Genomic DNA, 11,676 nt, shown 5'->3' with positions numbered 1-11,676 from the left:
TACAGGACTCACAGTCAGATATCCAAAACAATGATTCAGAACCAGGGCGAGCAGCCAACCCTCATATTTCAGGACCAGAGAATGTTAGTTTTGTCTGATAAATGACTCACACGATCAACCATTTATTTAAAACGCTACGGATGAATATAGTCGATGGATGTTTTAATCAATTGACCAATTATGTTCAGACAGGATTAAAGACTGGAATATAAATTGTTTGTCAGGTTAATAAATTATCGGACATGTACCGAATTAGCCAAGGAGGTTATCATCTTTATCTCTAAATATTCATTTAGATACTTGAATATGAGAAATTGAAGTCATATCCATTCCAATATCTATTTTATATTGTTGTTTAAAACATCTGCCTCAAACAAGTTTCTCTGCAAAAGTAACAATACTTCTAGATTACATTTGAACACATCATGACAGCCATGTTTACTGTGTGGTGCTTGAACGCATCATAATGTAACTCAATGCAACCTTGAGTCTGGAAACATGAACACCCAATGATTTATGCAGATATGTTTTATTATTATTACATTACGAGCATGTGCTCCCTTTTCTAGACGCGTTACACTTTTCATCACATTTGCATTCACCACTTAACGAAATGGGAGAGAGCAAAAGTTATGGCCATGTTCACATTTACAACCCTCGTGAGTGGCCTTTTATTTATTTATTTTTTACGACCAACACTTTGTGCCGGCGACAATATAGGAACAAGTCTCGCATAGGGATGCTAAGATGTTTGAGTTAAGAGAAGACTGGCAGGACGGGATATTGTTGGAGAGTCTCTGCCATGCTGTCGAGGGGGAGGCTTGTATTTAGTATGTGTGTGTGTGTGTGTGTGTGTGTGTGTGTGTGTGTGTGTGTGTGTGTGTGTGTGTGTGTGTGTGTGTGTGTGTGTAAGAAAGTGAGTGAAAGATGTGTGTGAGTAGCTTAAATAACAAGTGTTGTATAAGAACTATTTCCCAGTAAAATACTGTGTATTCATTTTAATATTACAGATGTCAAAGCTTTACTGTAAAACAATCAAAATCACAGCAACCAAGAATCTACTGTAAAAAAATCATTGCACCCAAAAAGTACTGTAGAAAATGACAGTAACTACTAATCTAAGGCAGTTATATACTTTTTTTGTACAGTAAGTTACTTGTCAATGGCTGCCTGTTAATAACTGTACATTTTACAGTGTGTTTTTTACAGTGCACTGAAAGTAGGAAGAGAAAGTAAGTGACATGGAACGCAGAAAGGTTGTGGAAGACTCGTTTCACTTCACCAACTTTACTTTGGCTTCCAGCCACTCCAGCGCGCCGACCGGCGAGTCTTTTGTTCCCTGAGCGTCTCTGTCTTCATGAGACAAAGGGAGAAGAAGCCGACCATTCTGACGGCGTGGAAATGATGGAATCGGGCGTTTCGGACCTCCCGGGTCAAGAGGTCGACGTCGGAGCTCGGACGCAACGCGCCGCTCGCGCAGGGCCGGAAAAGACAAGCGCGGCGGCCGCGGTGGCCATTAAGTACGAATCGAGTGTGCTCCTCTGCAGTTTCAAATCCAATTGACTTTTTTTGGTGGCGCGGCGGCAGGGGGAGGGAGATGGCAGGGGGAGCTCTGGCTGCTCGCAGCGATCGCTCTGCCTTGAACCGCAGCACAGATCAGTGGAGCTTTGAGACGACAGCAACCCCCGGCGTGATGTAGTGTTCGCCGGGAGCAATTACAGCTTCATACGCCGCCGCGTTTCTGCTCCAAACTCGCTTATCTATTTCTGACGCTGCGGGGCTCGCGACGTTGACACGGCGTTTTGAGGCGACGGAAAGTTGACTGTTCGTGTCTGCAAAACGCCCCCAAAAGAAGACGACGTGAGCCGCGCTGTGTTTGAACGTGAGTCGGTGTGTTTAAATGATCTTTGGAAATGGAATTTAAAAGAGAAAGCAGGGGGAAGAGTCACATGCTTCTGCAGAATATGTGCTCCTGTAGCCAAGTAGCTGAGGTGCACCAGCATTAACGTTTTAATTATTAATATATACATTACAAACTAATGATTGGGGGTTATTCATTTACCCACACACACCAAGCAATACATATGCTCCTCATTTATTCCCCAACACAGATTTTTTCGCAGATTTCTCGGCCTCACATCCGTGATGTGCATCTCCACTTTCACCACATCCCATAAGTGCTCCATGAGAACGGGATCCGGTGACTTTGGAGGCCATTTGAGAGGAGTGAACTCATCAGGATGCTCAGTTTGAGGTGGTTTGAACTCTATACATACTTTCAGCATGGACATTTTGGAAAAAACTATCTGCTCACGCAGATTATTCCATCTCACGCCTGCACTTGAGATGAAGTAAATATGGAGGAAAACTACCGCAAACTGACATCAATACTTTAGAAACCAGGGTTGTATTCACTTGCTAAATCAATCCACCATCTGAAAGGGAGAGAATATAAAAATCATTGATAAACTGCAGGCGTGCAGGTAGACCCAGACAGGAATAAAAATGCTCTGGATGTAATTGTAACATATCATGTAGCACTCCAGGAAAAAGATCCCCTGTCGTTGTGCTGAAGTGCATCGTGACCGAGAGATGACGGGGAAGAGAACGTGTTGGATTAATGAACCCTAAAAAAATATAATAAAGGTAAAGAGCGAGAGGACAGCGTGAGGATACCGGTCCTCAGAACAATGACGCATCGCCCGTGTGCCTCCGCCCGGGCCGCTGGTCGGTTAGAAGTGATTCACCGAGCCGCGGGGACGGTTTCTCTCACGGTGGTCTCATCTCCAGGTGCACTATCTGGAGCCAATGGCCCCCGGCGCTTACGTATTCCCAGCGGTTGGGACCTTGCTCTTTTAGGATGTCACTGGGCGGTTCCTCCAGGGTTGCAGCGAAGCTCCTGACTCTGAAACATCCCCCCTTAAATGACCTCGATCGGGGCCGCCGCACAAGGGCCTCGCCGTCCGCTCCGCCCCTTGACGTGAACGACACCCGATGCCAAACCGATTGAATGGGTGAGGAGGGGGGAGAACTCGGCCTCTCTCTCTCTCTTCCATGTGCCAGAGGAGACGAGTCCTGTTGCAGCCGGTCCCCGATTGGCCCGAGCAGGGTCCCAGTTGCCTGGCAACCGTCCATCGGCGTTTTCTTGGGGGGGGGGCTGTAGCAGTTGCTAATGAAGCCCGTCGGTGGCGGGTAGAGGGAGCTGTCCGACCTCCTTTCTCATGCCTTGCACGTCCCGGGATCCTTGCTTACACACTCACAGGTCACACACACACACACACACACACACCGACGCTCACACGCACACGGAGACACTCATTTTATTGTGTTTGAAGCGTCATCCCACAGGGGCCCGGAGTCAGCTGCTTGAACGCAATCACGTCTTAGACGCAGCGCCCCACTTCTCCCCCCACCGCCCTCATCAGCCGGTGACTAATATTTACCCAGCGAGGGAAGCAGCGGCACGCGTAGTCACCAAGCAAAGTCGCTCCTTTTCAGCAGGTTTCGCCTGAACCGAGGACTCTGGAAGGTGTAAAGGCACAGATGGCATCCACGCAAACGCGACAACCTCGGAGCCGAGTGTTGATTGCTGCTGCATGAGTCACGCTCAGGTCACACGTACAGATCCTGCGGCGGGGCGGCCCGCGCAATCAACAGAAATGCACTTTTATTCCATTGTCTCCAGTTACAGGATGTCGAATTTTAAGAGGCCGACCGTGTGTGTGTGTGTCCTGTGTGTGTGTGTGTGTGGCTGTGAGACGAAAGCGTTCCTCAGTGTTTCATTAAGCTTTAAGCTTTTCGACATTTCACGCATGCAACGTTGATCTAATGACGCGGTGTGCTGTTTTCTTTATTGTCCGTCTCAACGCTCGACATGTTGTGAACACATTTCCGGGGCGATGCGCGATCAGACGCAGCGTTCACGGGCTCTTAACGCCGCCTCCCGATGTCCCTCTGCGGAGCGCTTTGGCAGACGCCGGCCTGCCGGGCCTCCCTCGCCGCCTCGTCTGGTCACGGGGCAAACGGAGCAAAGCTCACATTTTCTGGACCATTTCCACTTGGCGGCGAAAAAATACCTCGTGTGGTTTAGCTGACAGATTTCCTGATAATGGGAGCACGGAAAAGATGTGGGAGCGTCTGCGATATGCTATCTACTTTAGCTACACGGTATATGCTTACAGGACACATCAGAAGGATTAGTTTGGACAGGATTAGGAAACATAAATCCTCCTAATTTCATACAAATGGGAATCAGAATCAGCTTCATTGGCCATGTGTGTTTACACCTACATGGAATTTGACTCTGGTTTTACGTAGCAATGTACAATAAACAAGACAAATATAAAGAATATATGAAAAAAATATTTTAAAAAAGACATTAAGGGAGAGAACAGAAGAGTACCTTTAAGTGTAAAAAAACATAACGCTTTATTTTGTATCCTCTTTCTCTTTCTCTACATAATTGTGTTAAAACGTCTCTCTTGGTGTATTTTATACCTCATTGTGTCGGTCCATCCATCTTCCCCATGTAGACCTCCGTGCCCCGGACACGCGGCCCGCCGCCTCCTGTCCGGCGTCCTCCACTCGCGGGGGATCTCGTAACGCGGGATAAACCAGATCTCGTGGTCTCTCGCCGGATCATGGCCGCCCCTCCTCAAGGTCCTCCTGCTCTCTCTCCAGGCTGACATGATCGATGGCGTCCCCGTGCAGGTTTTATGAGGCCAATGTCAAAGGCTCTTGTACTCTCACCTGCAGTGATTCCTATGTGCGGAGGAGTGATGGACCACCTGTCTGCTTTATCACGGGAATACGCAGCGAGAGAATGAACAGTTATCCGCAGCGCATCGTGTATTTTGAGTCACTGGGAGTGTTTATTTTTAATCCTCAAAGCAATTAAAAGACAATCAAAATAAAAATCCACCCCCCTGTCGTCTTTCAACAATAATATGACCTCTATTAAGTCTTCTCCGACTGCTTAAACCAGCCTGATTGTTCATCTAATTGACAGAAAATGACTTCCTCGACAGATGGCGTGAATAAAAGGCCCGAGCGGCCCCATCGGTCCGTCTTCTGAACGACGCGTTCTTTCCTCCTGGATGTTTCAATGGCAAAAGGGCCGCCGAGAGGCCCCGGCAGGCCCGTGGACGTAAATAATTAAAGCGGTAGCAAGAGCAGGATGCGCATAGGGTCCCGAGAGGCTGGGAAACCAGCACGTCTCGCCAGCGCTGGACTGGTTATTTAAGCGGCTGCGAGGGGAAGACGATGTCGGAGTCGCTCCTCTGCGGCTTTTGACGCAGGGAAGTGATACGGAGGAAGAATCTCTGGAGGGTGTTAATGGAAAAAGATGTGGCTACGGCGGAGGCTGTAATTGGCGGGGGTGAAAAGATGTGAATGGAGCACCGGTTGGAAAGCAGAAAAAAAAGGGGCCTCCAGCGAGAGTCGCGCTTGAGGGAAGGGGCGAGTGCAATGTGTTGATGAGGAGCTTCCTCGTGGCCGAGCCTGGGAAATGAAGTCATTGTGCCGAGGGACTGGTGGAAACCACTTTTAAATGACGGAAGGTGGGTCCATCAAGACATTTAAATGTGGCGGCAGAGGCGGAGACACATGAACACAAGGATGGAGCGCTGACAGAATCACAGTATTAATTAACGAGCTGTGTTGTGACTCATCCACGACGCCGGGGAATAAAAAAGCGTTCCTCGAGTCCGCTTGCCAAGAAACTTCTATTCCTCTCCAACGGACCTTAGGAAGTGCATCCCTCCTCCAGGCGTCGGCGGCGCCGGACACTTTATATGTAGTTGCTCTCGGCGGAGGTATAAATAACACGGCCCAGCCAGGCTGATTGAGTCTCCTGGAGATTGGGGAAAGTTTGGAATGAATACGGAGAGGCTAATTAGACAACGTCTCGAGGCATGAAATGAGAGAGGAGCCATGTGCGGCCCCGTGACTCAGCACACGCATGCGTGTGACAGCAGGAGGTATCGGTGAGGAGGGTGATGAGGAGTGAGCAGACACGCAAGTCAGCGCTTATCCATGTTCGGCTTTTCGGGTGGAAATCTGATATTGTTGGACGTTATTTTGTCTTTTGGTTTCAGTCCGTTCTCCCAAATGGTATCGATGATATTGTCTGTGGGGCTCACGGGTCAAATCCTAATAAAAACCATCAGATATTACTGTGAATTTGTGACTTTTAAAGCTTTTTTTTTTGATCAGAACAGCTATCAAATAGATCGAGTGTACGGCTGCCAAACAAAAATAAATGATGTTAAAGATCAAATCAGATATTTTCCTTTTAATAAATCTGTTCAAAGTATATCTGTGCATTCAGGTACTTGTTTATTTCCTCCATTGTTTCCGCCCCCGTCTACTGTCTGGCCAACAACCTGTGATTCTCTCTCCTCGGGTGCCTCCAGAGCTCTCCTTGCTGTCTGCGCCAAGAATCTGACCGCTTTTCTGGGCTCAGATTACTGGGACGCCACGCTATCAGTCACTTCCCAGTAAACCCCAGTGTCCCTCTGCCATCAGCCGGCATGGAAGAGTTTGATTCAATAAAGGGGAAGTAGACTTCGAGCCACAGCTCCCGTCACAGTCACCTGGAAGCTTTTTGACCATTTTAAACAGTTGCAAAAAAACATTTTTTTTTTTAATGTTGGTGGTCTAAATCGTTACGGAAACACCATGTGTCGTGCATCCCGATGGGTGCCATAACTCAGAGGAAAGATGCCATGAAGGAGGGGATGACGGGGACAACAGTCTGCATCTGAAACGTTCATTTTGGGAGCACAGATGCATTCGAGCGATTCAATATCACTCCATCCTCATACGCCACCATGCCACACATGCATATATCACCATTTTGACTGCTCTGTGGCCTCTAACTCATCTGTATTGACTATTCCTCTCCCTCCACCCCCCACCACCCGTATTCCCATTACGCTCTCATCCCCTTCCTTTTCTTCATCTCACCCGTGTGATTAAAATGGAGAGGTGGAGGGTGTGAAAAGAGGATGGAGACGGCGTTTAAAGAGCACGGGGTTGAAAAAGAAATCAAGATGGTGCTCACCACCGTCTGCAGGTAATGAAACGCCCTCTTAAAGGAGACATTTTAAAAATATAAATACAATTGTAAATGCAACTCGCATGTATGTGCATAAGGTAAAAGAAAAAACAATGTAGAGCCAGAAGGCAATTAGCTTAGCTTAGCATAAAGACCGTGCCGCTACATTGATTCTCCCTGATGTAAATACAAATACATTCAAAAAGCCTCTAAATCGCACACATTTTTCTTTTCCTTTCGAGCCAAAAAATGCAAATGAGCAAACCAGAATGCTTCGATTTGAATAATGGGCGACTCTGCGTTCAAAGGTTTGATTTGCAATTTCAAATTGAATCCTATGGCGTCGAATCCTTCAGGACGACAGGGGCTTTAAAGTCATCTCCTCCAGAGGTGGAAGGTCGTTCCCTCGAGAGCACCCAGGAACACAGGGGGAAGGAGGCTAAACGCCTTTTAAAGCCCTGAACATTTCCCACTTAATCATGGCGGGTCGGTCTCCATTGACCCATTAGACCGTGCAGGGCCGGGCTCATTCCAGTGGATTTACACCCTGAGCCTCCCACCAGCTCCTCAGCCTCTCGGTCCCCCTGAGAGAGATTCCCGACTGTACGCTGATCCAAAACCACCACCGCCGCCGTCGGTCCGCGCTTTCCAGCCGACCAATTTAAAACAACACGCTTCGGCTCTGAGAGCGGGGAGGAATCGACTTCCTCCTCATTAATGGCAGAAAGAACGAACGGAGAAGCGAAAGGTCAGCGGGGGCGGCCAAGCTGAATGTCAATAACCCACCAGCGTGCTCCGGCGTGCTCCGGCGTGCTCCGGGGGAAGCCGGTCGACGGGTCTCACACAGCAAAAACCTCAAAATGGCCGCTCCGCCCAATCAGCCAGCTTGTGGCAATCGTCGGGCGGATTTAGGGTGTGATCAAAGGCATTGTTTCATTTTTTTTAAGCCAATATCGAGGTGATTATCAGAACTAAGATGGCTTTTAAAAAAATTCTCTGAGAGTCTGCGCCCTGCTGTGCATTTAGAGATGTTTCTGCTTGTTTTTTAATGTTCAGATTTGACTATTTTGACTGCAGTTTCATGCAAAACGCTTTGAAGGTTCTGTTATTTCAAAGCTCCGCCGCTTCACTCAACCATCTCCAGGGAGGATTCACCACGACTGCACGATGCGAGAATAGAAAACAATCGCCCGACCCTATCAATCAATCCTCCATCGACCCATCAGGCCGGGTGATCCCATCGGATCAGAGGGAGCAGAACCGCAGCGGCCTTCTGGGAATTGTTTCCCAGCGGAGAAAGAGAACTTAGCCCATCCGCTCACCTTTTAGACATTCAAGTCCTCATTTCAATTTTTCAACCACGCTTTGCTGCCCACCATGATTTATTCATGACTAAGTTCAGGACAGACCTTCCTCGATCAATAGGCCGCCCAGGAGAGAAACGCTCTCCCTTTTTTATTTCTTTAAAAGTGTATTCTCCTCTCTTTTCTGTGGATGACTCATTCTATAATGTCAACTATCAGATTCAGAATACTTCATCCTCTCCCGGTGAGAGCTGTCCAGTTGTGTGATTACTCTGATGTTTTAAGGTTTACACTCAAAGCAAAGTTCAAAGCAGCCATTGAAGCGACGATGGAAGATGTATTATAGTGAGATTGGCCATCAGAAATCCATCAGGAATCAATGACATTTGATTATTATGGTAATATAAGACTTTTCTAAGATTCGTCTGCTTTTAAACTGTTTAATCTAAAGGACTAAGACTAAAACTTTCTTGTTGTTTTTTGCATCCTGAATAGTAGTGTACGGCACGTGAGGTCCTGTCAATCACAGCTCCAATTGTACTTCCTGTAATAAAATGTGAGGAGAACAAATGTGTGTGGAACTAAAAAGCAATATGCTAATTTGGTTTATTTTCCACTGAAAATGTTATATTTCTGCAGATGGGGGTGGAAGGTTTTAGTAAATGTTGTTTTTTCCCCCTAAATACCATCTAGCACAAGTGATTTTTTTCCTCTTTTTTTTCTAATTTCCGAGACAATTTAGTGGTAACATGAAAAGATTAGGTTATGAGAGCGATTCCTCCAAGGAAAGCAATGTAGCTACTGATATATTTTCTGATATAAAGCGTCTTTCATGTCTTCTCAAAAGACAATTTACGAACACAATGCTGCTGGAACGGCTGCTGCCAACGTGCATTTAGTTATTTGATGCTTAAACAAGAGAAAATGCTGAGTACAGAGCGGATTAGCTGCAGGACAAAGGGAGTCTGTGAATAACTCAACGTACCTATTGATACATCCTCAATTTAACATGTTATGAAACACATAAAATATGAAACTACACAACCTGTCATTCAAACAGCTGGGTTATTAATCGGAGACGACGGGGTCGGAGACAGCCGGATGACTTGTGAGACCGAATGTGCAGCGAGGGCGCCGCGTTTCAGAATCCATTCATCTGACTCCATGTGTGACTTCCTGTCTCGTCTCGGGAAAAAAGATTACTGTGCCGTTTTTCATTTTCACTGTCTGAAAGATACCGGTCTTCCGGTTTTGTAAAAACTAATATCCAACGAAAAACCTCTGAGCTAATGAAGATGAATCCTAGTAATACATCAGACCTTGACTTAACAACCCGAACTGGACTGTTTTGTGAACTAATGCGACAGGTTTTCTGTTCAAAGTCCCATTTTCTATATGATTTGGTCACAAAGAGGCTCTGTGAAAGAGTGAGTCAGCACACAGAGTCATAAAAACTGGAATAAAGACCGAGTTCTACACGAATGCTGGAGGCGACGAAACGGTGAAATCTATGCTGCTGCAAAGGAGCGATGAGAGCTGTTTCAAAAAATATTGTATGATCTGTTATCCCAGTGTTTTAATAATCGAAATGCTTCGCTATGTTCACCAGCTGGAGAGGTTTAGGGGCGTGGTTTAGGGGAGAGGTTTAGGGGCGTGGTTTAGGGGAGAGGTTTAGGGGCGTGGTTTAGGAGAGAGGTTTAGGGTCGTGGTTTAGGAGAGAGGTTCAGGGGCGTGATTTAGGAGAGAGGTTTAGGGGCGTGGTTTATGAAAGAGGTTTAGGGGCGTGGTTTAGGGGAGAGGTTTAGGGGCGTGGTTTAGGGGAGAGGTTTAGGGGCGTGGTTTAGGGGAGAGGTTTAGGGGCGTGGTTTAGTAGAGAGGTTCAGGGGCGTGATTTATGAAAGAGGTTTAGGGGCGTGGTTTAGGGGAGAGGTTTAGGGGCGTGGTTTAGGGGAGAGGTTTAGGGGCGTGGTTTAGGAGAGAGGTTTAGGGTCGTGGTTTAGGAGAGAGGTTCAGGGGCGTGATTTAGGAGAGAGGTTTAGGGGCGTGGTTTATGAAAGAGGTTTAGGGGCGTGGTTTAGGGGAGAGGTTTAGGGGCGTGGTTTAGGGGAGAGGTTTAGGGGCGTGGTTTAGGGGAGAGGTTTAGGGGCGTGGTTTAGTAGAGAGGTTCAGGGGCGTGATTTATGAAAGAGGTTTAGGGGCGTGGTTTAGGGGAGAGGTTTAGGGGCGTGGTTTAGGGGAGAGGTTTAGGGGCGTGGTTTAGGGGAGAGGTTTAGGGGCGTGGTTTAGTAGAGAGGTTCAGGGGCGTGATTTAGGAGAGAGGTTTAGGGGCGTGGTTTATGAAAGAGGTTCAGGGGCGTGGTTTATGAAAGAGGTTTAGGGGCGTGGTTTAGGGGAGAGGTTTAGGGGCGTGGTTTAGGAGAGAGGTTTAGGGGCGTGGTTTATGAAAGAGGTTTAGGGGCGTGGTTTAGGGGAGAGGTTTAGGGGCGTGGTTTAGGAGAGAGGTTCAGGGGCGTGATTTATGAAAGAGGTTTAGGGGCGTGGTTTAGGGGAGAGGTTTAGGGGCGTGGTTTAGGAGAGAGGTTTAGGGGCGTGGTTTATGAAAGAGGTTTAGGGGCGTGGTTTAGGGGCGTGATTTAGGAGAGAGGTTTAGGGGCGTGGTTTATGAAAGAGGTTTAGGGGCATGGTTTAGGGGAGTGGTTTAGGGGCGTGGTTTAGGGGAGAGGTTTAGGGGCGTGATTTATGAAAGAGGTTTAGGGGCGTGGTTTAGGGGCGTGGTTTAGGAGAGAGGTTTAGGGGCGTGGTTTAGGAGAGAGGTTTAGGGGCGTGGTTTATGAAAGAGGTTTAGGGGCGTGGTTTAGGGGAGAGGTTTAGGGGCGTGGTTTAGGGGAGAGGTTTAGGGGCGTGGTTTAGGGGGGAGGTTTAGGGGCGTGGTTTAGGAGAGAGGTTCAGGGGCGTGATTTAGGAGAGAGGTTTAGGGGCGTGGTTTATGAAAGAGGTTTAGGGGCGTGGTTTAGGGGAGAGGTTTAGGGGCGTGGTTTATGAAAGAGGTTTAGGGGCGTGGTTTAGGGGAGAGGTTTAATCGGCCTCGTTGTAGTTTACGATCATATCGGCGCGTTCAGTTTCTCAACAGCAACACAAAAGTTGTGTTTGAACACAAACCAGAGGCTGCATGCTGTTCCGCTGATTAATTGATGATGAGCGTTAACGAAGGTGAGCCGGGCGACTCCGACTGAGCGTAATCAGTGTTTCGTTGCTGCGAGCGTCACCATAGAGACAATGGTTTAATCTCCGCTACGAGGCGCGTTTGGCGATGCC

This window comes from Clinocottus analis, unplaced genomic scaffold (genome assembly GCF_023055335.1).
Source record: "Clinocottus analis isolate CAN_PGR_092001 unplaced genomic scaffold, fCliAna1.0.p SCAF_20, whole genome shotgun sequence".
In the NCBI taxonomy this organism is placed as follows: Eukaryota; Metazoa; Chordata; class Actinopteri; order Perciformes; family Cottidae; genus Clinocottus; species Clinocottus analis.
This window is presented reverse-complemented; position numbering follows the sequence as displayed.